Source organism: Crocuta crocuta, unplaced genomic scaffold (assembly GCF_008692635.1).
Source record: "Crocuta crocuta isolate KB4526 unplaced genomic scaffold, BGI_CrCroc_1.0 scaffold62, whole genome shotgun sequence".
NCBI classification, from domain to species: domain Eukaryota; kingdom Metazoa; phylum Chordata; class Mammalia; order Carnivora; family Hyaenidae; genus Crocuta; species Crocuta crocuta.
Window position 1 is genome coordinate 3,267,022 of NW_027529173.1, and position 25,913 is coordinate 3,292,934.

General features: G+C 38.1%; 1 long non-coding RNA gene across 1 annotated transcript; it reads right to left on the reverse strand.

Annotated features, from left to right (window-relative positions):
* Positions 1-699: 699 nt before the first annotated feature.
* Positions 700-22,607, reverse strand: LOC144226250 (uncharacterized). The gene is made up of 3 exons (XR_013333567.1): positions 22,473-22,607; positions 20,613-20,928; positions 700-859 (listed from the first exon to the last, which is right to left on the reverse strand). It is a non-coding gene; the product is annotated as an uncharacterized LOC144226250 (long non-coding RNA).
* Positions 22,608-25,913: the final 3,306 nt, after the last annotated feature.

Sequence of the window (25,913 nt, forward strand, 5' to 3'; positions counted from 1 at the left end):
GTTACAGACAGCTTTTTATAATTTCCAGTCTTCAAAAGAGAGGAAAACATCTATGAGAATTTGGAAATAGATAAAACAGGTAGTGGTGAACAATAAAAGGCAACAACATCACGTACATGTGTTTGATTGAACAAATGAATGAATATGATTGCACTTTTTTTTTTTACTGCAGATAATTTTGTGATTTCTCCAAAACTTAGTAAAATCACAAACTGTCTTTGTTCCCAATAATATCTTGCACTAATTGACTACATTTAGTCCTATAGTTTAGTTGGCTATATTTAATCCCATAGTTTAGTGAAATATTGGAGAAGCTAGCTGTCTCCAGAAGTAAAACCAAATAACTGGATTCTTAGGTCTGGGTGAAGTAATAACATTTATAATAATAAGTAGTGATATCTAATAACCATATATTTATTGTATTGCTTACTATATTGAGCTGAATTCTTTATATAACTATTAAAGTTCAGATAATAATTTTAGGATATAGACATTATTATTACCCTAGTAATGATGAGGGCACTATGGAATAGAGAAGTTAAATAACTTTCCCAGGCTCAATCAAGATTTACACCCAGTCAAGGACTTGAGACCAAATTCTCAGGGACTGTGCTTATTTGTTAATGATTATATGGTTATTATTTTTAAGTAGAAATGATGTAAAAATAAGTAACTATTTTTATCTTTACTGAGGATCAGAAATGTGGACATGGGTTTACCATTTACCAAAGGGATACAGTCTCTGCAATGAAACTGACAAGGTGGACTACTGGTGTTGTAAGTTTTTGAAGAAACCTTGAAACAATCTTCTGTGGATATTCTAAAGCCACAACTTTCCTCTAGCAGCTTCAGTGCATTCCTGCCAGAAAAGAAGAGACAAAACTCTTTTGATGAGCATAATCATTATAAACACAAGCTCTGGAATTTGACAGATGTGGGTCTGGATTTCAAGTACATCATGTTCTAGCAGCCAGTACAACTTACTTAACTTTGTTGACCCTCAGTTTGTTCATCTTTAAACTATGGATAATAATATTCAGCAAACAGGGCCCTTAGGAGGATTGACTGAAATATGTATGCATGCAGAGTAAATGGTGTACAGGCACTCACTAATGGTAACTACTGTCAAAATACTCATCATCATCATCATCATCATCATCACCATCATATCTCTCCCAGTTCTATGGCAACAAAAGCTCTATAAACAAAACATCACCTTTACCATCAGTGGTAATATACAAACGTATAAAATATATTAAAAGCAGAACTCATCATATAATACTTTTAAATAAAATGAAAAAAATCAGGGTTTTTTTATTCTCCAATATTTTTTATTCCTGGAATACTTGAGTGCCAGCATTTAGTCCTGGTCCATCCATCTTTCTAAGTAAAACAATACACACCCAACAAGTGAACAGAGATCAAACCCCCTCCTTTAACCTACTACTGCAATAACATGTATATTAAAAAGAAAAGGTAAGTAAGTCACTTTAAATCTGAGAAAAAATGATCAGAATTTGTTCAGATAAGTTTTATTTAATCAGCAGCCTAGATATTAGTTTAATATATATTTTCCACATCTGTATGCATTTATTCAAATCAGATAATTTCTGATCGAATAGTTTTACATCTTAATTGCAACAGTAGTTGTGCTAACCCACATTTGTGATAGAATGGCATAAAACGATGTCTTTTTACATCAGTGTTAATTTACTGGCTTTGATATTGTGCTATAGTTATGTAAAATGTAATCAATGGAGAAAACTGAGTGAAGGGTACACAGAAGCTCCCTGTACCACCTTTGCAATGTCCTAGGAATCTATAATTATTTCAAAATAAAGTGAAAAAATCAGATAATTACTATGACATTTCTTTGAACCTACAGGGCATCTTACAAATGTAAACTGTCATTAATTTTAGGGAGATAGTCACATAAACTTGACTCATGTCCTGTTCTATAATTTTTCTTTAAGTGTCTCATGAAAGTGAAAACAAGTTTCGTGCATGGTATTATGTGGAATCTAGAATGAAAATCAGGATTCTACCCCTAAAGGTCATAGCCAAGAACTCATTATCTGATTCTGGGTTCCTCAGCCAAATACATTCCCAAGTATGGATTTGAGTGTTGGAGGAGCCACTTACAAAATTAGGTAACTCACTTAAAACATCTGGGCTTCAGTACCTACCCTGGTCTGTAAAGTAGAAGTAATAAACACAGAACTATTTAAAGTAGCAGAGGGGTTAAATAAAGTGTTAGTACAGTGCCTGATACAAAGTAAATATTTAGGTAATGCTGTTATTATTATTACTGTTTATGCTATTGCAATGTTCAATGTGTATACAGAGCAAAATGACAATTCAGCCTTTTTAAAGGATTCATGAGAACACACACAAAAACAATATTAAATTGTTTTGCTTCTCCTAAACAGAATCAGTCTTTAAAAATTTTTTTAATTTTTATTTATTTTTGAGAGAGAGACAGAGACAGAGTGTGAGCAGGGGAGGGGCAGAGAAAGAGAGAGAAGAGAGAGAGAGAGAGAGAGACAGAATCTGAAGCAGGATCCAGGCTCTGAGTTGTCAGCACAGACCCCAATGCGGGGCTTGAACTTCCAAGCTGTGAGATCATGACCCAAGCTGAAGTCGGATGCTGAACCAACTGAGCGCCCTCAGAATCAGTCTTGTAAAGAGCATGGCATTTCTGCTGAATTTAATCTCATCAGAATAGTGTATTTTTGTTTAATTTTGTTTTGAAAGCATAGAAATTTAAAGGCAAAGCTTCTGGTCCATGACATGTAATCACAATCTATGATCTGCCAAGAAAACTATTGTAAAAACCCTACATTTCCAAATAACCTCTAAAATTTGCATATAAAGCTTGTTGTATGAAATGGTGATACTTCTATTGGTAAATCCTCTGGGACTTTTTTTTTTTTTTTGAGCAAATTCATTTCGAAAGCTATGGTGTTGAGTAGGACTACTTCAATTACTAAGCATTTATGCATACCTGATCTGATCTAGACAAACACGAAGTAAGAAACTTGGAACTCAGCTCAGTCAATGGAATGGAGTATGGGGTCATGCTTTGTTTTAGGTCCCCTGAGACACATAGGAGTTCCTGTGTACCTAAGAAGGTTAAACGACCACTACCTGCTTTCCACAGAGGACAATCAGGGAGGAAAAGACACAAGGCCCCTCTTTGGAGCCATAGAGAGGGAAGCTTGATCTCAAAGTGCACTCTGGGACATCTTGTGCTATTTCTGCCATTTACACTTTTTGAAAAGTTGGTGCCTGGCTTTATCCTCTTCACTTGCAGATTTCTTTTTCGCTCTGATGTTAGTGGATTTATACAAAATCTTTGAAAACTTTTGAATATTCTGGCCTAGACTTACTAGCAATTTAAATAGGACTTTTTGAAGATAAAGGTGGCCTGAACTTACACATAATTTCTCAAAATTTAAAAACGGGTAACTCTAGGGGCAGCCAGGTGGCTCAGTTGAGTGTCTGACTCTTGATTTCAGCTCAGGTCATGATCCCAGGGTCATGGGATCAAGCCCCACATTGGGCTCCACACTGAGTGAGGATCCTGCTTAAGATTCTCTCTCTCCCTCCGCCCCTCTTCCCTGCTTGTGCGCAAACAATAAAATTTCTAAATTCTCTCTCTAAAATAAAGTAATAAAAGATTTAAAACAAAATGGGTAACTCTAAAAAAGAAAAATAAAATAATAAAAGTGGGTAACCTTTTTCATATCTACTATTTTAATAATTTTTCTGCCTTGTGTAGAAAGACAAAAGGATAATTATCACATCTTGCTTCTTTTAAAAGGTTTGATTCAACTTCAAGTGGTTTGAGGGTTGATGGTAAAGGGTCTCCTGAAACCTACTAAAATTCTTCTCACTTAGGAAACATACCCACTTCAAATATTCTCACCATGGGTTCATATTTTTTACCAAAAAATGTGGTAACTGTAGCTAACAAGCATTTGACAAGTAGTGGTTTTGTTAATTGTAGATTGTACTGAACATGCCACACCATTTCTTTCATCACTATTCATTTATTTGATTTCATCGAAGTTCATTAAAATTAGAGCAGATGAACTCAGTTAAAATATACATATTGGATGCCACTTTGTTTCAAGATGACACAACTACAAACTAAACTTCATACCCTCATTAGTATATTGTATTCATCAAATTCAATCAACTGCTTCTAAAGTTAATATGAAAAGGACTGAAAAATGCCCAGAACTCAAAGTATCACACAACAAAACACAATGAAAATCTTCCCAAATTTCATCCAAATCTCAGTCTAAAAAAATTTTTTAACGTTTTATTTATTTCTGAGAGAGAGAGACAGCCTGAGCAGGGGAGGGTCAGAGAGAGAGAGAGAGATACAGAACCTGAAGCAGACTCCAGGCTCTGAGCTAGCTGTCAGCACAGAGCCCGAGGCGGGGCTTGAACCCGCAAACTGTGAGATCATGACCTGAGCCAAAGTTGGACGCTTAACCGACTGAGCCACCCAGGTGACCCCAAATCTCAGTCTATATTTCAGTCCAGACCTCATGGTCCTTAATCATGACACCCTCAGAGCTTCTCTATGGTTATAACCCTTCTCCCATTGTATGAGCCACATACATGCAAACATGCAAACATGTAAAAGTATTTTGATCAAAATGCCTTCATATGTATTTTAGAATGGATGGTACATAGGTACCTTTTTTTACTACTAGCTCAAATCTTAAAAATGTTTTCATTTGCCTTCCTTCTCCATACTTTGGTAGTTTTACTGTTTTTCACTAATAGCCATCTCTTCCTTGACTATTTCATAGTCATAATATTAATGATTGTTGAATTTTTCTAACCTTTGTCAGCAGAATTCAAGTGAACATTATTGTCTTTACATATATTGAAAACAAGCCCAGGAATTACTTCAATTATCAGCTGAGCATTAGCTCCACATTAGTCTATCAGCCCTGCATATAATTACTAAGACCAGCAGCCAGTAAATTGTAAAAAACAACGTGTCTGGAATTGCCATTGGGGAAACCTACAGAACACTCATTGATTAGATGAGGGTCATTTACTCAATGGGAAAAACAGAATTTTCCCCAGGAGCAGAGTTACTTTCTCTTGGAGAGATTCAAACTATCTGAAGTTCAGGTAATTTACCATATCAAGAAAGACGTTATAAAGGATTGAAGAATGCTCTCTAAACTTTGGCTTTAGTTGGGAATATCTAAGCCATATTTTACAACATTAGGACATTTTGTGGATTCTTACAGCTTGCTTATGGAAATTTCACTGGTAGGAATTTAGCCTAAGGAAATAACCAGTACTAACCAGTACAAAGATTAGATTACAAAAGATGTATCTGGGTATTGTTTCTAACATCAAAATTGAGAAAATAAGCTAGATACCTATAACATAAATCCTTGTTTTAAATTAAGGATGATGTACAGAAGAGACTGTGCTATGGGAAGATGAATCCACTACATGAAAAAGTATTAAATTGGGGCACCTGGGTGGCTCAGTCAGTTAAACATCCGACTTCGGCTCAGGTCATGATCTCACGGTTAGGGAGTTCGAGCCCCGCATCGGGCCCTGTGCTGACAGCCAGCTCAGAGCCTGGAGCCTATTTCAGATGCTGTGTCTCCCTCTCTCTCTGACCTTCCCCTGCTCGCTCTCTCTCTCTCTCAGAAATAAATTTTTTAAAAGTATTAATATGTAAATGTGTGTAAATATGTGTGCATGCATGCGTATCTCTATATAAATGTTCATTTTATATATGCTAGAGGAAAACTGGTCATTTTTGTACTGGTTTGTATTCTTTCTGGTTTTCTAGCAATTTTTGGAGTCTAGCATTATTTTAAAACAAGTGAGACTACACCAAACTAAAAAAACTTTGCACAGCAAAAGAAACCATCATAAAATTAAAAGACAACCTATGGAATAAGAGAAAATATTTGCAAGCTATCTGATAAGCTGTTAATATATAAAATATACAATTCAATAGCAAAAACAATCCAATTAAAAATGGGCAAAGGACATGAGTACACATTTTTTTCTAAAGAAAATCTACAAATGGCCAGCAGGTACATAAAAAGGTGTTCAACATCATCAATCACCATGGAATTGCAAGCCTAAACCACAATGAGATAGCACCTCACACCCCGTCAGAATGGCTATTATAAAAAAGATAACGATCATTGGTAAGGATGTGAAGAAAGGGGAACTCTTGTGCACTGTTGGTGATTATCTAAATTAGTATAGCCTCTGTGGAAAACAGCTTGGAGAGTCTTCAAAAACTTAAACCTATGATATGACCCAGCAATCCCACTTCTGAGTATATATCCAAAGGAAATGAAATCACTATCTGGAAGAGGTATCTGCACCCACCATGTTCATTGCAGCATTATTCACAATAACCAAGACATGGGAACAAACTAGTGTCTGCTGACAAATTAATGGATAAAGAAAATGTGAACTATACATATAATGAAATACTATTCAGTCACAAAAAAGAAGAAAATCCTGTCTTTTGCAACAAAGTGATGGATTTTGAAGATGCTATGCTAAGTGAAGTAAGTCAGAGAAAGGCAAATACTGTATGTTCTTATATGTGGAATCTAAAAGTGCCAAAATCATAGAAATAGAGTAGAACGGTGGCTGCCAGTTGTGGGGCAGAGGAAATGGGGAGATGTTGGTCAAAAGGCACAAAGTTCCAGTGATAAGTTCTGAGAGTCTAATATACAGTCTGACGACTATAGTTAACAATTCTGTATTACAGACTTGAAATTTATCAAGAGAATGGATCTTAAATGTTATCAAAACAAAAAAAGAAAAATAATAAAATTATTTCCTGGTAAAAGTTTGTGAGTTGTTAGTTCTATGTCAGGATGGTGTTACTTAAGTGAAAACTATTGCCTTCTTAACCCTAAAACATTTTAAAACTAGATATTTAACACTTAGATATGATATTCCATAATATTTTTCTTTGGCTACTACAGAGCATAACATCAACATATGAGAGGGCCCTCTTATGCTTTCCTCTACTTACTACCCTTCCCTCCCAACAAGGATATCTAGTAACCTGATCTCTAACATCCTTGACTAGCTTCCCAGTTTTTGTATTGTTTTATATAGCTGAAGTCATTGGGTTTACGGAAAAGAGGGCTTTTCAATATAAATCTGTATTCAATAAAACAAGTATTCTGACACTGACCTTCAACATACAAGAGAAGTTGAAATTAATTAAAAAGATAAGGATTAAATTTGCCTTTTAATACACAGAGTTAACAAAAGGAAAAGTACTTCACAAATAAGCACTTTAATTTTATTGACACTGGAATGGAAAATGCAAATGGAAATCTTAACAATGCTGTGAGTCTTCTCAAACACAGCTGAGTTCACCCATAATTCACACACATACACACAAACACACTCCTAATAAGAATAACTACAGTAAACTATACTTATTTCTAATGAAACTCCTGATTTTTAAACAATTAGTACCACAATTTTGCTTCCTATTAAGTCCCATGGGAATTACAATACATATATGAGTATGTGTGCACGTGCCTTGTGTATGTGTGTGTGTGAAGGTACATATTGTATTGATATTTAATGTTCATTTCATTTTTTAAAAGGATTAACATTCAAACCAAGTGTGATCCACAAAACTTTACATATTCATATACACTTTCATTTTCATAAACTTTTCGTATTCAAGTTTGAAAACTTTGCCACACAGTAAAAGAAAAGAAGCACATTACATTTCTAACAAGTAATTTCAAAATATTTCAAACTTGCACTGCTTTTAATAACTTTTATTGTTTTTAACATGTGACATTTTATCCCCATTAGCAATAACAGATGTCTAATGCATTAAAAAGGAAAATCCTGCACACATGTTGAAATAGAGGACTTTACTGAAAGGAAAGCATGTGCTTTGATTTATATTAGTCAAAATTTAGATACTGTACTTGGTGCTATTTCAGGAAATGAAAAGGTGAGGAAATAGTTATATACCAGTAAACCAGAGCAAAAGTCTCCATAGAAACCAAAACAGTTTCAGTGGGAGCCACATAAGCTAAATTAATACCTAGAATATGGTCATATTAGCCCCTAGAGAGCTAATTCGAACAAAATAAAACACCGTCCATCGGTTCGTGCATGTTACACTGTATTTACAATTCTTCTTTGTTCACATTTAATTGTCAAAACCTAATCAGTCATCGAGACTATGAAAATGTGCGTGAATACTAAAGAGAAAAGATCACAAAACAGCAGCGTTTACTTATTCTTCCCCAATTCCATTATCTTCACCACTAGTCAAAAGGAACACAAAGGGCAAACTGAAATATAATGAACGATAAATCCCATTTTATTTGTTTGGCTAGTGTTTGGCCTCAGCTTTCACAGGGACTGCTGTAGACTCCTCACCTGACTTAGTGCTCCCCACCCCACTGCAGACAGTGCTGAGTGAGGAGCCGCAAGCCACTGGGGAAAGCAATCAATTTACTGAACAACTACTATGCACTAGCTGCTACATGTACTATGCCATCCAGTCCTTACAAGATACTATGATGAATATTAATAAACATGCCTTACATGTTTTTAAAAAGTTCAAATTAGATAAAATATCCTGTCCAAGCTTAGACAGTGGTGGAGCCAGATTTTGACACAGTTGTCTCCTTCTCGAGAGGTAATGGTGATAAACTTTGCCATTATATAGCTCTATGCCCCTGTCAATTAGTTGGAGAAGAGCATCTACTCCTTGCAAAGGTGGCCCAGCATTCATTGTGGGTCCAGTGTGTTACGGTACAGACTAAATAACTCTTAAGAATTACTCTTTGTTCCTAAAGGTTTCAATTTATACCACCTTTCAAATAGTGTATTTGTTGCTAGTGGGGTGATTTTTATTCCATGCAATCTGTATTTTTTCCTTTATACTCATTTTCTATATTATTTTTACTTTGTGTTCACAGAGTGTGATAGAAATAGTTTCCTCCATCTAAATTGGGCTGTTTTTATTAAATGCTTCAGAAATATATACATGTGTGTATGTGACAAACAAGTATAGCTTCCAACTGCCTGACCCTATCACAAAAAGGCTACCACACCAAGATCACATACCCCTTGATATTTCCTTCACATGATGCATTTCATTACAGACTCTGATTCATAATTAATCATAAGGTATACTGTCAGCTAAAATATCCTATATATATTGATCATCTTTATGATCCTTGGAACAGCAAAAAAAGGAGCATTAGATATAAGCATATAAATATAAGCATAAGATATAAGCACTAGATACATCTATCCCATGTTTTGGCAGGTCTGTCCCACTAGTCAAACTGGGCACACTACCCTTGTACTACTGGACAGTTACTTTCAGGGTTTTTCCTTTAGTTCACTTCATTTTCTTGCTCCTTAGCAAAAATAAAATTAAATTGAGAGAATCCTCTATAGGTGAGATTTTAACTCAAAACAGAGAAAATTTGCTTGTAAGTGTGCTTATTTCATCATCTCCACAAAGGAAAAACACAACTTCCGTGTTGAAACTAAGGCTGGTTTGTATCTAGATACAATTCTAGTATAAAATAGCATTTGCCAACTTTTAATGTCATAGCCAAGGAACCAAAAACAATGTCAAGAGCAGCACCAAAGTCAGAAATGCTGAGTCCTACCTACAGGACAGTGTGGACAAGCCCCAAAGGAGAGTCTTTTAAGAGGAAAGGGTACTACTCAGACTAACCTGAACTATGAATCTGAGGGTGGCTGGAAACTTCATAGAGGCTAACCATAAAATTACTACTGAACGGATCAAGTGGCAAAAGTGAATACAATTCTCAGATTTATGACATTTAATTCAGAAATAGAGGTTCTCTTGAAATAAAATTCCAAACATTGGAAGAATTTCCATGCCAAAAGATACAATTTATAACACTTTCTTCATCAGCTTCAAGTTTAAGGCCATTATTATGTCTCTGGCTTTGTGGATGTTCTTTAGGCTACACTATTTTATAAATCTGCTTTTCTTTCAAACTGGCTGATTTCTGACAAGTTAGTTGTGTTGCTTTTTAATGTTCTTATATCATTAATAAAAGGCTTTCCAAGTATTACACTGTATTACAGTTCTAGTTCTTCACCCATATTGTCACAAAGATAAGTGACTATGTAAAACAACAACAACAAAATAAACAAAATCATTATAGATCTCTCTTGCTTCCCTTCTCTTTTCTTTCTCCCCACACAGCTTTTTTTCCCTGTCCATGCCATCACTGTGTTGAATTCACTGACTAAATTTTATACAGTAGTGTAGAAAAGTAATGGTTTCTTTTCTCTTCCAGATTCTTCTGTGAACATGTATGCAAATTACATTTTCTACAGAAATTATAGAGAAAAAAACATGAAGACATATTTTATTCAGTTTAGTGACGTTAGTGGGCTACATAAATATCTCCTTTGGGAGAGAGAAGCTGACAAAATGATCAAGAAGGTGAACAATTTCCTGACTCCCCTTTCCCAAGTCAATGTTCATGGTCATTCTTCTATGTAGCCCTAAACTAAATAAGCACATAAATGTCATAGTGAGGAGAGAGTGAAAAGCAGCAATAATGTAGGCTCAGTTTACATTTAAATTGGGCTGGATCAGACTGAGTTTTCTTGCTCTTTTCAGTATCCAGTTCCTTTGCTAACTTTCATTACCAATTTAACAAAAATATATCAAATTATTTATTGGATGTTTACTTGTACTTGGCTCTGCTCTCAATACAATTTTTTCATTTGGTTATGATATGTTGTCTAAAATGAGATCATAGTAGAATGAGGGACATACACGTAACCAGCTTGTGTAGACACTGGATAGGATATGCAGAAACAGTAGTTATTGGGATATAATAAAAGAAATGCAGTTAATATATTTTAAGTTCCATAGTAACTTACACCTAAATGCCCTCAGGTTGAGGCTGCTGGGAAGAGGAGTGTTGGCAGGCTGAGTGAAAGGCCCTATACTTGGCATGCACACTACAACTAGGTCTAAAGGAGTAATTCTAGGCTAAGAGCCACGGTGCACCCAAAATTCATGATTGTTTTATTCACTACTTGATAAACAGCCTGCTGGTTATCTAACAATATCCACTCTCCCCTTCTTCTTTAGCAATAGTCTCTGAAGGTTATACTTCACATGGCTATCCAGCTAATGACTACATTCCACAGCCTCACTTACTGTTAGTTGTGGCTATGTGACTAGAATCTAATAATGGGATATGAATACTAGTCACATGTAATTTCCATAGGGCCCTTAAAAGGGGATATGTCTTCCCTGTCCTTTTCTCCTTTCTCAACGGCAGGAATGCAAAATTGAAATGAGCTTGGGGTGGCCATTTGGTCCATGAAATGGAAGTCATATTTTGAGGACAGTACAAGAAGATGTTAAATCTCTAGCACGCCTGAGCCAGTGAGCCAAGACTGTATCACCTAGCCAAATTTCTCATAAAGTAAATAAACTCTGCTGTTTAATCCACTATATTTATCTCTTTATTATAGTGCCATATCCTCCTTACTGTATCTCTTCCTCCCAGGCACCTAGGACAGTGCCTGACATATAATAGGGTCTCATTAATATCGTGGACCGTTAAGTATCAGAATGATCTCACACTACACAGGTTTTTAAGCCTAAGGCCAGACTACAAATAGGCAACAAATAGGCAAGGACTAAATTGCAATTGTTCTGAACAAGTTAAGCTGATCTGAGAGAGGCAGTTACACTAATGTGTATGCCTTTTCCCTACCCCAGTCTGTAACACACCTCAGCTCTTCAAACCCTAGCCTCACCTCACAAGGTACCATTCCGATGTATCAGAAGGGAAGAACAGTCTAGCTCTACAAAACGAAAGAGAGCATAAAATGCAATAGAGGAAAATCAGCTTCTATGCATTATAATACACAACTGAAAGCTACTGTCACTCTATGACAGTATAAACAATAGAAAAATTGAATGTGACAAAATTTTTCGAAAGCAGTTAAAACATATCTTACCTAAATAAAAATTTTAAATTATAAGAAATTCAGCATATTTTTAGTTTATCTGTCTTTTGTTGTGACTTTCTCTTTGACAATGCAGATTTGGGCTAACACTACTAAATTATAGAACATGATAATTGTTAATGGTTATACCCTTGCCTCCAACTAGGGGTGACAGAGCCTTCAAATTAAGCATGTCTTCCATTGCCAGATACTGTTGGACTCAAGGGTTTTCTCAACCTAGACTACTACATTTCACTATCAAATTTCAGGGAGCAAAATCTCAAAATCACCTCTCAGGAACTTTCAATATCTCCACTAAGAAAGACAATATTTACTGAACATAGCCAGAAGTATATTATTCAAGATACTCAAATATCTAGGACGGAATTAGGAGTGCCTGGGTGGCTCAGTCAGTTAAAAGTCTGACCCTTGGTTTTGGCTCAGGTCATGATCTCAATGCTTATGAGTTCAAGCCCTACATTGGACACCACACTGACAGTTAGAGCCTGTTTGAGATTCTCTCTCTCTGTCTCTCTGTTTTTCCCTCTTTCTTTGCCCCTCCCCTGCTCATGCTCTTTCTCTTTCAAAATAAATAAACAAACTTAAAATACTTTTTAAAAAATTCTGTGACAGGATTAAATCATATAAGCAGAAAGAAATTAGCCTTTAGCAAAGTTACTTTTAGTAAATCATTTTTGCCACCATAATAACATACACCTATATTAAATAACATTATTTTTAAAAAAGGAACAGCCCTGTGAAATATACTGGATTTTAATATTTAGATATTTTCATGAATACTGTCCTTGATGAAACTTAATGTTTCCTTTTCCAATTAAGTAAAAAAAAAAAATCTTTCAGGTAGGTCACAGTATCAGAAATAGCTGGACTTTTCCTTGATTGTGTGTGTGTGTGTGTGTGTGTGTGTGTGTGTGTGTGTTTCCTTCACAGATTCCATGGATCTTACAAATTGTTTGTGATACCTGTCCTTGTTGTATATTAGACTTCTTAGTGTCAAGTTTCTGATCATTAAAAAATACATAGAACAAGAAAGACAACTAGTTTACTAGAATCCCTGGCATCTTAAAGATAAGCTATAAGTCCTCCAAAAATACATAGGACATTCTTCTGCTAACTTGAGTTTTACTTTATATACTTAGTTTCCTTTTTTATTATTATTCATGTATCTCCCTTATTTTTAATATATGTCTTCCTGCTGACTTTTTTCTATTCATGTCATCTAGTTCAAATCTTTCTCTGGAATTAAGTGTTATTTATTAACACATGAATATTTTGTGAGATGTTCTCCTTTAGGGATTTTTTTGTTTAGTTTTGTACTTACTCTTGTCATTTTTATAACAACTGATTAGACTTGGGTTGTTGTATCTCCTTGTATCCTTGCTCACCTCATTCTTGTGTCATTCTCAGTAAGCTAAGAGTACATTTGATCTTTTGTTGCTGTTAAGAGGACTAAATGGTATTTTCTGTGTCTTCCACACTTGTTCATATGGGTATATGTGACTTTGGTTGGTTATATGAACCTCATGGACTACAATATCCTTTTGGCCTGTGTTCTTTTGGAAAAGACCTAAGTAGCCAGATTTTCTTTGTTGTTGTTGTTGTTGTTGTTGTTAATAAATAATCTATTGTCTCTATCTGGATGCCTACTGGATAGTTTATCTTCAATATTGGACATTTTCTGACAATATTAGTGGGTATGCATTTGTTTTCATTCAGTTTACTTCGAATACAATGTGCCATTCCATTTTATGAACTGTGTTGATTTTTTTTTCTACTCCGGAGAATTATTTTATGTCTTTTATTAACAATTATTACTTCTTCTCAATTTGTCCTAGTTTCTTCTTGGGAAAATGAATTATCTCTAATTTCACAAATATCATCCTACTTTAAATTGTACTCTCCTCATTAATCCCTATACCCCTTCTGTAAAGTATTTTTTTCTCTGTAGAGTGATAACTGTCTTTTGTTTGTTTTAACTTTTCCTCAGACTTACTCACATAGTGATTTTCTCCAGTTAAATAGCTCCAAAAGCCATTGCTATGCTGATATATCCCCAGTTTTACCTTCAGTCCAGACCCTTCTCACAAACTCCAGACTCACAAGTCCAGCTTCTGCCAAGCAATTCCACTTGGATTTCTAACTGACATCTCAAACTCAACATGTTTGAAATGGAACTCTCTCCCCTGAAATATGTTCCACCACAGCCTTCTCCATCTCAGTGGTTGCCAATGCCCCCGCTCATTTTTTCTCAAATAAAAAGCCCTACGTCATTCTTGATCCCTCTTCCACACACCTCATACCTTATCTTTAGGGAATCATATTGGTTCTATCTTCAAAATATATCTAGAATCTAGTCACTTCTTTCCAACTCCAACTCAACCATTAACATCTAGTTTAGATCATGATCACTTCTCACCTAGATCATTGAAGTGACCTCCTAACTAGTCTCTGTTCCCCCAACGACAAGCCCATACACGCCATAGACCTTGGCACAAGGTCAGTACTATTTCTTATTCTACACAGGAGTGTCATCAAGTGAACACTCTTGAGTTCTGACACTTGTGGTGGAGTGAGATCTTCATATCATGACTGAATGGACCACTCTTTAAATGGCTGGATCATGCTGAGGAATCAGAAAGGACAGGAAGGACATTTCAGAAAGGACTAACCATCCTTCCCATTTGAACTGCTACAGATTTAGACTGGGCATGCCCTTTATATTTTCTCCCAATTATTTTATTACACAAAGCTCCAGCTCTTTGAAACTATTAGGCTGAAAGGTCTTCCTTGTTTCCAGGTCAGGATCAACTGCTTCAGATTCTTCTTTGCAAAGAAAATAAAACTGAGAATTTACAGATATTTTTGGCTTTATTGCAGTCTTTTTCCTCCTTAGCAGTATTTGTGCTGGTGCTGCTATATAGAAAAAAATTGCTAAAATATATATAAATACATAGCCGATATAGCTATAACAAGACTAGATATGGATACTGAATAATTTCAGAATCCAGTTAGTGGTCATATTTGACTGACTATCTGTGGGAGGAAACAGTCTCCAAATTATTTTTTTAAGTTTATTTTTTTTTTTGAGAGAGAGAGAGAAAGAGAGAGCACAGGTGCAGGGGGGCAGAGAGAGGGAGATAGAGAATTGGGCTGTCAGCACAGAGCCTACTACAGGGGCTTGAGATCATGACCTGAGCTGAAATTAAAAGTCAAGACACTTAACTGACTGAGCATCCCAGTCCTTCCAAATTAGTTCTTCCAAATTAGTATTTTTAAAGCAAGTGTTTTTAATCTCCGACTTTTGGAGAATAGAGATTACTCTATTGTCGTTTCAGTATATTGGCTAAAATATAACTTTAAGATAACACTGAGGTAAATTAAGTTATATTTAACTTGTGACTGCACTTGCACTTGCACTTTTTGTACATTTCTAAAGAGAGTAATAATCAATAAACAAGTATTTATGGAGTACCCACTTTGCATACTATGGAGCCCATGAGGAATATGAGAAAAGTCTGGTTTCCTACAGCAATTAGGCTTGTTGGGAATAAAATACTAACACAAAGGAAAGAGGCTCCAATATAAGCCACTTAACACTAAGCTGTGCTATAGGGAGTCTCAATGGTGTGGACTCTGGAAATGCTATCTCTGTTGGAGTCCTGAACATACCACACCCAAACTACTAAATAGTACTTCCTACTATCTACTATTGGGTGAATACCCAGTCTGTAGGTCTTGGTGGGAAACTGTACTCGTTGTGATCAACTGGATGCAGGAGAGGGTGGGCTGAGGGAAAGAGACACATTAATGATGGCTTCTAGGGTTTTAGGCTAAGCAACTGGAGAAACAATTTACTGAAATTGTAGGAGGAATAAATTATATAAGACTAACAATAAGTTCAAGACATCTGTGAGAAACCCACATTGCAATATCAAATGGACACTTGAAAATGAGAGTCTTTGGCTCAGACAAGATACTGCCTACTATGGAAAATGGAGGTCATATGCCTCCTGTTACCATTTCTTGGTAGCTAGTGGATGTATAAATTACTGAACCTTCTCCAATTAATGTCCTCATCCTAAACTTTGAGTCCTCAGGGACTGAAATAAGGATACAGGAATTGATGTGCTTCAAACAGAACTGGATCATCACTTTCCTCACTGACTCTTTAAGCTCTTCCTTTATACTTAGAATCGGATGCAAATGCTACATCTCAGTCTACAGGGTACTGCATAACTCAGTCCTCATTTAAAATAATAATATCAAACACATATCAAGTGCCAGGCACCATTTTAAGCACTTATGACTCTATTTCATCATGACAGCTAATAACGTACATTATTCCCTCTTTTTCCCAGGAAGCACAAAGGAGCACGTAAACTATCTAACATTACACACAGGTGGTGAGAAGTTGAGTAACATTTGAAACTAGGTTGACTGGCTCCAGAATCTTGGTTGTCGGCTACCACACTGTTCTCTATGGCCATTCTATGTTGCCAGAAAAGGAAGAACAACTCTGGACTTCTAAAACGTCTTCTTGCTCTAGCAGTGTATGCTTCTACTGAAGTGCTTTTTTTTTTTATATATATAAGCAGTTTCTCCAGTTCTGCAATTGTAATGTTTTAAGGATTTTATAATACATTAAAATAAAATGATCATTTAATTTAACTAGGGATATAATTCAGATTGTTATTTTTAATCTGCTTTCATTCTTTTTTCATCCTATTCTAGTTTAGTCTAGTCTAGTCACCCATAATGTGATCCTCCACCATGACTATTAACTCAAGGAAATGACAAAGGCCACAGCATCTTGTGATTACAGCTTCCATTGCTGAGAGATTCACAAATAAAATCCAACAATCTTTCTGTCTTAACCAAAGTTTGCCATGAAATTCTCTCTCTCCCATTTAAAATGTATACTAAACAAAACACTGTAAAATGTTTTGATGAATCTCTATAAAGTATCTGGGTACCCAGTTTTTTATGTAAGAATCAATATAATGAACACAAAGGTGGATAAGTGTTACATAAACCTAGAAATGGAGTTTTTACTAATAATTGTATCAGACTGTAGTCTGTCTTGGAGAATAGTCCTGTTAAAAAAGAAATATAACTTATTTGCAGTATTGGTTCTTCATACATTTCAAGCCTGCCGATTCACTTCAAATTTAACATCTTTGTCTTAGTCTTTAGAGTATTTTTAACAATTATTTATCCCCAGTCCAAAAACTTGGCTGTGAAATTAAAATTGACATTAAAGTTGCTTTATGACCACCAGTGGCTATTTTTGTTTTTCTCAGTCATTATATATACTTCATGCTCCTTAGAAATAGGTCTACTCATGAACATAAGTACTTCTAAACAGGTCAGTTATAATTAAAACTAAGAGATTGTGATTGTTTGTTCTTCACACACATNTACTTCATGCTCCTTAGAAATAGGTCTACTCATGAACAGAAGTACTTCTAAACAGGTCAGTTATAATTAAAACTAAGAGATTGTGATTGTTTGTTCTTCACACACATCTGATAGTGAGACAGAAGAGTATGCCCTATTTGATAGAAACTTTTCAAGGTTCTAAGACTTTGGCAGGAATGGAGATGTGAGACAAGGGAGGTGGGTTCCCGTTTCCTCACTGCCTCATTGTGTTCTACCTAGAATTGAATCTAAAAGACAGAACTGGCCAACATCAGCCACACTGAAGGCATGGAAGGCTCAGACAGGCCAGGTTGTTAGCGCAACACCCATCTGGAAAAACTATAAAGGTCCTAGTATCACAACCCCTTCTTTCTTTACAACTTTCCTTGACTTTCGGTGTGGACACTCCAACGTGTCCCAGTATCCTTCGGCTAGCTTGGGCTCCTCCTTTCCTGAGAAAATGCAATCAAATACACTCAAAGGTGTCTGTGAGCTACTGTATTACCTCACATTGGGACTTTGCCATCTAAAAGAGGAGCCTGGAGGGGCGCCTGGGTGGCTTAGTCGGTTAAGCGTCCGACTTTCGCTTAGGTCATGATCTCGCGGTTCGTGGGTTCGAGCCCCGCGTCGGGCTCTGTGCTGACTGCCAGCTCAGAGCCTGGAGCCTGTTTCAGAGTCTGTGACTCCCTCTCTCTCTGACCCTCCCCTGCTCACGCTGTCTCTCTCTCCTGCTAGAAATAAATAAAATATTTTTAAAAAAATAAATAAATAAATAAATAAATAAAAGAGGAGCCTGGAGAGGCAATAGCAGGCCCCAGCTTAATGAGTTCTCAGTGACAGGTTTAAAGCATGGCTATGGGAAGTATGAAGTGGTTTTGGAGGAAGCCCCTTCAAATCACATCACTGCCTATTTTACTCTTTTTTGGCAAAAAAAGTTTAGGCCCACAGGTGGCCACAAGCAGTTTCCAGAACTAGAGGAAACTCATTCTCATTACTTAGGAAAATGCTTTCAGGTCCCAGATATTGCCAAACCGTAGGGTTTGAAGCAGTCATAGAGAAAACTTTTTCATCTATAAAACTATGAGACTAGATAATTTCTAAAATCCTTCAAGTTTACACATTTTTGAACTTTTTCGTATTTTGTCTATCCAATTACCTCACTTTACAGATGAGGAAAGTGATGCCTCCACATCTCCCTGAATCCACTTTCTCTCAGTTTTATCTTATACTGTCCACATGCCCCATACCTACTGCAATGGTATAAGTTCTCGTAAGTAAACGGATTCATTTACAGGACATATATTGTGGGCAGACAGAAGAACTTCCCAAATATAATCACATAACTGTCTAGCCCATCCCCTGCACTGTCCACAGGCTCATATGTCTAAAATATAAATCTGATCGTGTCCTTTCCCTGCTAAACATTCTTCAGTTTCCCCAGTTCCATTTATTATAAAACCCAAATTCCCTAGGATGCACACAGTTAGTGATCTAAGCTTTGTATCATTTCCAGCCGCTCCCACACCCATTCCATCTCCAGCCATACAAGACTCCTTACAAGACCCTGAGCAGGTCAGGCATGCTCCTGCCTCCCTGCCTTTACTCAGGCCCCTCTCAGTGTCTTTCCTTCCTCCTACCCTTTCGACTTCTCATATGGTTCACCCCATACATCCTTCAAGACCAAACAGGAGATAAAGGGTCCTTCAGGAAGACCACAATGTATGCTTCCTGCCACATTTATGAATATCCAATTCTGCTGAAGAGAATAAGAGAAACGAAGAAAATAGATGACATTAAGAATGGAAGTAAGTAACCTGAGAGACGACATCACTAAAGTAGGTAGAAATGGACAGAAAGGCTATGTAAGCATCAGAGAGTCACGAAGCTCTCATGGAATCCCATATTCATGAGGTCTTCAGCTTCCTGTGTTAACACCCAACTTGGCCCACTTGTGCTCTGGCCAAGACTGAAAGATAAAATCCATTAGCCACTCAGAGGCTAATATCGACCCCCGCTGCGGACAAGAGTATTTGCCTTCTCTAATAGAGCAAGTTAATTTAGCTCCAGGGACCTATACCATTTCTAAACCTCACTTTGACCTCTTAACCATACCATAAGCAAGGAAGGCTGCTGGAGGGCCAAGAGAGATCACTATGAACCTGTGTACTCCAGGATTTAGGTAGCATGGCCCTTCCTGCCTGTTTGCAACCTATTCTAGTATATTAACCTACTATATTTCCCTTTCTTGCTTTCTAATCAACTTAATAAACCAGGTGATATGTACATCTTCACTTGGTCTGTGGGCCTTTCTGTGTGTTTCTCTCTGTCTGGGCCAAGCTTCCTGGAAGTATATTTGGAGGCTATCATTGCAGAGAGGTAACTTCCCAATGCACAAAGACATCCTGTCACCTCAGACCAAGTCCAGTGTCCTTGGCATTCTCTGAAAATATTTATCACAGTAGTTAGTTCTTCATGCTACATTTTTTTTTCAGGTTTTATTTCTCATTAGACTGTGACACCCTTGATGTCAGTGGCTACACCTTCTTACTCCAAGTACCTAACATAATTAGAGACTGACACATTTTTGTTAAATTACAGAAGAATCAACAGACATAACTAATTAGTGCCAATTAAAAGCAGAATTCAGGTCTCCTATACGCACCATCAGGCAGAACCAGAACCTTACAATCTCTCAAGGTCTTGAGTTGGGGTGCGTGAGAATAAAACATATCGCTTATGGCTATGTCTTCCCCGAGGTATCTGAGATGGGGAAGACAAAGGCATTGGTGCTGGCTAACCACAGGGGAAAAAACACCAAGTTTGATTTCCATTGTGGAGGTCACATAGAAAACAATTAATGAGCTCGGATTTCTAAAATCCTATCATATTTCAAAGCATTTTTCACACAGAAATGGCATCAAGTGGCCCCCAGATGTCTTCCCTCTACCATCTTGAGAGGCAGGAACGACATGTAATATCTTTACTCTAATCCCGGATAGACCATATCTATTAGATGAACATTACCCTCAATTAAAAGTTTCCCATCCCTCCAACAAGTTCTTTGCTTTTTGTTAGGACTTCAGCGAGAATGACAAGGATTTCTAAAATGGAATGCCTACACCAAGGGGCAGGTAGCTACTTACAACAATCTCTTTGAGCAGAAACGGAGGCAAATAATCCTGGTGCTTTTCTATTTCCCACTAAATGCATTTCCTTCTTTCTCTTCTGATGTAAGCCTTTTCTCTGGCACCGATCTCTCCGTATTAAGCCTCATCCTTTTTCTCTTTCAGTTTCCAATCAGTTGTACCAGTGCCCTCTCACAATCTCTTCACATTCTTCTCTCTCTTGTTCTCCTCATGTTTACTGTTTTTCCCTTCTTGCCGGTTTCTCTTTCCAGCTCCTCTGATCCAGTGCTCAGTTCCTTCAGCAGGATCTCAGAGAATGTGATTCGGAACGTATCTGCAAGAAGATACACAAACGCAAAACAAAAGCACTGAGTTCCAAATGAGGCGGCAGCGACTCCCCAGCTTGACTGTCGCTGGTGCTCTACCAGAACGATAAAATTCTTCTCAAAAACACCAAGACATAATTCATTTTATACAAAAAAAACAGATGCTCTGAGATCTTTTTTGAGAAGTAATGGGAGGGGCGCCTGAGGAGCGTCCGACTTTCGCTTAGGTCATGATCTCGCGGTTCGTGGGTTCGAGCCCCGCGTCGGGCTCTGTGCTGACTGCCAGCTCAGAGCCTGGAGCCTGTTTCAGAGTCTGTGACTCCCTCTCTCTCTGACCCTCTACTGCTCACGCTGTCTCTCTCTCTCTCTCCTGGAAATAAATAAAACATTAAAAAAAAAAAAGAAAGAAGTAATGGGAAAGAGAAAGGTGATCTTAAAGAGTGTGTGTCATAATTTGGGATAAGTGTCGGGAATCCGTATTATAACATCCTATTTTTCCATATCTTTGAAAAATAATTTAGTTCTTAACTTATAACATGCGTTAAAATAGAACTGGCAAATCATAAAACATAATTTCCATGCATTTGTGCACATAAAGACATCCCAAGTGCTGAAAGTAAAAATTCAAACTTTCAAAGGTATTTTGAAATAGTGGCATATTTTTTTAAAAATAACTGTTTTTCATTGCCAAACAGGGCTCTAAAATTGAGCAAGTAAAATTCCAGATCAATTCTGAGTTTTGTACAAAATTCTACTAACGTAAAATAAACATGCTCCCTTAACATAGTAGTATTTTGGTATATATTCATAAGTGTTTTTCTTTTATATTCTACAATAAAGAGAAAAGATAAAATCTTCCAAAACATCTAAGGCTTGAATGCCAACTCATGTGTATATTTCTAATTATGAAAAGTGACATAAATCAATTAGGCATCCCCAAAATGGCATTCACTGTGCAATATTTCTTGCTACTTTGTAAGCCTTCTTCTCCAAGTGTCTTTTTAAACAAAGTTCTCTAGGAAATTGTGTCCTCTTGTGGTCACTGGCAAAAACAACATGTTTTGTGCAGGAAGAATCAATCAAAACAATGGAAATAGGATTTAAGGCTTCAGGAAAAGCCATTTGTGAAAAAAGGAAATCCCCTGAAGTGTAGAGAGATGAAAGTTATGAGTAATCAGAGTAGGAACTTTATCTGGAAAAACAAAGAATATAAACCACTAGATTTATATTTAAATTGCTTGATGATTAGAAAGAGAAGATAAAAATGCTTACTAAGTAGGCAGACTTAATAGGAAGCCATGATAAAAGCCTCTATGAAAAGTACATATTTCTTACAGTATTTCTTCAGTTACTCCAGCAGCTGTCTGAAATAGGTGAGTGGGTATTTCACCAAAGTTAACTGGCAGCAAAGATGGGACACGGCCGCTGTAGCCTGCATACCCAGGGAGCTAATAAAAGCTGGAGGGGAGGAGGCTCTTCAAGACACCATACTTTTCCACACTCTGGTTCCTCTTTATGTACAAGCTCAGCATATTCTCTTTCTTTATCTTACCTTCACTTTGAATGCAGAATGTCAGATATTTTAAAGATCTACTTGAAAATGTGATTTGCTTGTTTAAGATGCTCTCGGCAACCCCATTTCTTATGCTTTATCCTTTTTCGTTTTACTTCCGGATCGAAGGCTTCACATTTGATAGTTGTAGTTCTTTATCCTTAAAGAAGTTCAGAAAGAGAAATACAGAACCAGATTCATGAGTTAAACTACCATGAAAACAGAAAGAGGATGGTCTCTTATTTAGGGTCAGGTGTTCAAACATTAAGGCTGCCTGTGTCAGCGAGGGAGAATCTGCTGGCAGAGTCAGCCAGGTCACTTGTGCCGACACACACTTCGTATGCCACTCTGACAAAATTCTCTTCTTTAACTCTCCAACTAGGCGATCCCTGTGGAGTGTTCAAACTGAGATGAAATCTAAGATGTCCATTCGACTGCAGCCTTTTTCGATTTGCGCCCCCTTCTGTGTGAATGCTCCTGTGCCTCATTTATGCAACTCAGAGAAATTATTTCATCAAAGTCTAAGCCAGCCTACAGGTGGTAGGTCATCCAAAGAATAAGGAGAAAGAGGAGGAAGACACTGAAGCACTCACCTTTTGTGCAAACCCAACTCCCAAATTTACCATTTTGCTAACAACTCTATAGCATATGCATGTTTCTTTTCCTTCTCTGAACATATTTATCATGTTACTAAGAGAATGCCAGTGCACATATGTTCAGACCATAAAAATACTGATACGTACGTACGTACTGCATCTGCTCAGTAGGAGATTCCTAACTCTGTTTCTTCTAACGGTATTTTTTTCCACTTTTTAACACAGCGCACATTCCTCAGGAAGGACTGCGAACGTGCCAAGTTTGCAGTTTTGAAAACAAAGCTCGTTTTGAATTATCCGAGTGTAAAAGAAAAACTTTTTTGTTTTCAGTTCATTTTTTTCAGGGAATTTGTTTTAGAAATAGACAAAACGATTTAATTTCAATTAATCCAGTATTCCCAAAGAAGGCAGTTATCCACTAATGTCCTTCCAGTCAGGCTGAGTTCAGTCCCAAAGGGGTATTTCTAAAACCATTTTTTAAGAGCCTGAACTTAGGATTTTAGAACTAAGGATGCTTTCCCCGGCAAGTGAGGATAGCCAGGGTGGGACCAGGAAATATTACAGTTTGCAAAGCAGGAGTATCGAGCCCCAGACATTTTGAGAGGTCATTCATTTGGCAAGCCACGACCTTCTGCTCAAAATGTAACATGCAGGCACTAAAAACCCCTCTCATTCTCATCGTCCATTCCTTCAAAGAGTCCAAGAGAAATTTCTTCTTGGAACGAAAGTCATTCATTGTGACTCTGTCACGAAGATTCCACACACCGGGATGGCTCTAGTTAGGTCATTCATTTTCAGTTCTCTTGTAAGCATTCTGGCATCCAGAGCGCAGCCTCAGCCCAGGGGATCCCTGGTGCCCAGCGGCCAGGAGCTCTTCATTCCCTAGAAGCTGAGTTGCTCAGAACAGGGTTGGGTTAACTTGTTTAAGAACTAGTCTTGGAGATTGATGACTTTGCAAGTCTGGCTGGCTAATGATCCCTGGCTGCTATGCTGCTGAGGACATGGTTTCTCCTCAAGCTTCTCTGCCCTCATTTCCATCCCCCAACCCCAATTCCCCTTGGTCAGGTAAGGTTTCCCCTTACACTTTGCCCACACTTTCCTGTCTTGCTTATCCATAGCCACAAAGGAAAAAGTCCAATTACTCAATCTCTTAAGTTTTAAGAATTCAACTAAAGGGAAAAGAAAAACAAAATTAAGATCGGAGATTGATATAAAAAAAGAGAGAGTAAGGTAAAGGTGGGAAATTTTCAAGATTTCTGCACCCGACACTTTCAAATAAGAATTGCAGAATAATCTGCAATTCGGATTTATAAGAGAGAACACTGGGGAGAGTGGGGCAGCATTTCTGCCTTATTCTCTGCTTCCAAGAGATAAAATCGTACAGGCAGAAGATGTCAACAAAAGGGTGACTGACTGATCGTAATGAGTTTTGTTTTAAGGATACCTGTCTGCATACTGTTAAGTGGGGGTCAAGTAGAATCTAATTTTCAGACAAGCTCACATTTTAAAATGCAGCAGGAACTCTCCAAGCAGGTCAGCTGGCAAGCTGTGGACATTGTGTCTGAATATTTGTAAAAATGGTGATAGACAAACCCTGCAAGTCACTCCTCCCATGAAAGCACTGCCTTGTTCGCCCCCCACGGGCGGGATGCCTCTTGCCCTCACTTCCCCCAGAAGTCTGAACCCTTCAGCCAGCTCCAGGCGCTCCAGACCCCAGGGTTTCCGGACTGAAACTGTGAGCCTCAGCGGGGCACAGCCACATGGCCTGCCTTCGCGTTGCCTGGGCTCCCTCCTCCTCCTCCTCCTCCTCCTCCCGACACCCGGGGCAACGGGCAACGACCCTCCATCAGGCCCAGGATGAGGTCCTTCGCTAAGTTAATTCTCCCCTGACAGTCCCATCTGTGGATAGAGTGAGGGGGCCTTGGCCTGTGCAGGGCACACAAGCTCAGCACCCCCACATCTACTCCCTGAATATGACTACTGCTTTTGACTTCTGGTTTGCGTTGCAACTTAACAGATGAACACTGAAACGGTTATTCTGGCTCAACTCATTCCAAGAAAGAGAAGCAAGTCTGGCATTGCAAAGATGGGTTTCTCTTCCACATGGCTTTCCTTCCAGCCCACCGATTTGCAACTTTTCTCGCCTCCGATTTGCCACAATCTGCATTAACACCTTCTTTGGGGCTCTTTGTTGTTAACGTATTAGACAGAAGTGCTTGAAATAGAAAAGCGTCCAAGTAACTGGACCGCGTTTGGGGAGAGCGAAGCACAACTGTCCACTCCCCTTCCTAGGAACGAACGGTGGAGAAGGTGTCTCTCACAACCGGCAAGCTGCGTTGTAGTGTTCAGGGGCTTTGGAACCCCATCTTCCTCTCTCACGAGACTACCTTTAGAGGTCACGACGCGGGGCCTAACTCGTAGGGCAGGATAGGCATGAAATGGCCACAGGGTCCTCCACTTTGGGCTGGCAGCTCGGGAGATCAGGGCCGCAGCGGAAACGCTGCGCTGTCCCTCTCTGGCCCCGCTGCCTTCTCCAAGGACAAGACTGCCTTCGGAGAGAGAATGAATTTGTGTCTCTTTCTAGCACCGTCGGAGATGTAGCCTTCTGAGTGGTAGGAAGCGTTAGACTGGATCACTGCAGAAGGAAAACGAAGGCCCAGATACTTCTCAGGGAGGGGGGAGAGCAGGCCGGGGAGCAGATCCACACTCCCCGTGTCGCGGCCACGTCTTCAGAAACGCCCACGACCTCAGGGCCAGCCGCAGCGGTTTGGCCTTTGGGGCTCTAGGGGCCCGTCTACCTGACTATTGGGGGGAGCTCCGCGGCTGCCAGTTTTCCTGGCATCGC